Source organism: Sitophilus oryzae, unplaced genomic scaffold, assembly GCF_002938485.1.
Source record: "Sitophilus oryzae breed Bouriz unplaced genomic scaffold, Soryzae_2.0 scaffold_930_pilon_pilon, whole genome shotgun sequence".
NCBI lineage: Eukaryota > Metazoa > Arthropoda > Insecta > Coleoptera > Curculionidae > Sitophilus > Sitophilus oryzae.
In genome coordinates, this window is record NW_022147562.1 from 45081 (window position 1) to 46023 (window position 943).

The following is a 943-nucleotide window of genomic DNA, read 5'->3' on the forward strand; positions in this document are numbered from 1 at the left end:
CAAAGAATCAATTCCAATTCGGAACGGCAAGGCAAGGCCAAAAAACTTCAATGGAGCTTTTATCGGTCAGTAATTATCAGAAATGCTGTTGCATTTACCACGGCGGTTCGAAGCAGAAGAACCGATTAAAAGATCGGAAAACCGATTAAAAGAACCGTTCGAACCGATTAAAAGATCGAAAACCTAATATATAAAGATCGATCTGTCAACCTTCAACGCCGGTGTCACACGATCAGCTGACAAACAATTGAAACGTCAGTCTGTAAATCGTAATATAAACAAGATGAAATTTAGGGAAAAATCAACTATAATCAGGTAAAATCAATTGATTACACACAGGAAAAATACATAATAAAATCCTTAACCCATATGTATATTGCAGACCCAACATTCCCACTTGTTGCGTTGAAAACAGACAAAAGATAATCACATCAAGTCTATGTTCAGGAATCCTCCGAAGAAATATGCCATGAAATTATCCTAACACAAGCAGAAGTCTAAATAAAGAATTAGTAACCACTGTAGAAAGAAAGGTAGGTTTTAAACAGACAAATTGATATTATATTAAAGAGGTTTTATATTAAAGTTATCGGAGATAACTCCATCCAAAGAAATTGTTGTGATGATGAAACTTATAGATAAGATATTATTAGAAATTATATGTACAGTTAAGAAGTAAGCTAATTAAACGTTATTATTCAAGTTATTCAAGTAAGTTTTAGTTTTATTCCTAAAAATAAGCAAAATAAGTAAAATAAGTTCCGGTGAAATTTTGAACCGTAACAATATGTAATATATTAATAAGTTGCTTGGTGAGAGGCCCTCTGAAGGACATAACTTGGAATATTAAGATTGGTAGAAAAAAACGTTAAGCGATAATAACTTATATGAGGTTTAAACAAAAGCTATGCACAATACTGGATATAATAAAATTACGACACCC

General features: G+C 32.0%; 1 long non-coding RNA gene across 1 annotated transcript; it reads left to right on the plus strand.

Moving 5' to 3' along the window:
• Window positions 1–212: 212 nt before the first annotated feature.
• On the plus strand, window positions 213–463 carry LOC115890835. Its single transcript, XR_004051708.1, has 2 exons — window positions 213–315; window positions 383–463. It is a non-coding gene; the product is annotated as an uncharacterized LOC115890835 (long non-coding RNA).
• The last annotated feature ends 480 nt before the right edge of the window (window positions 464–943 follow it).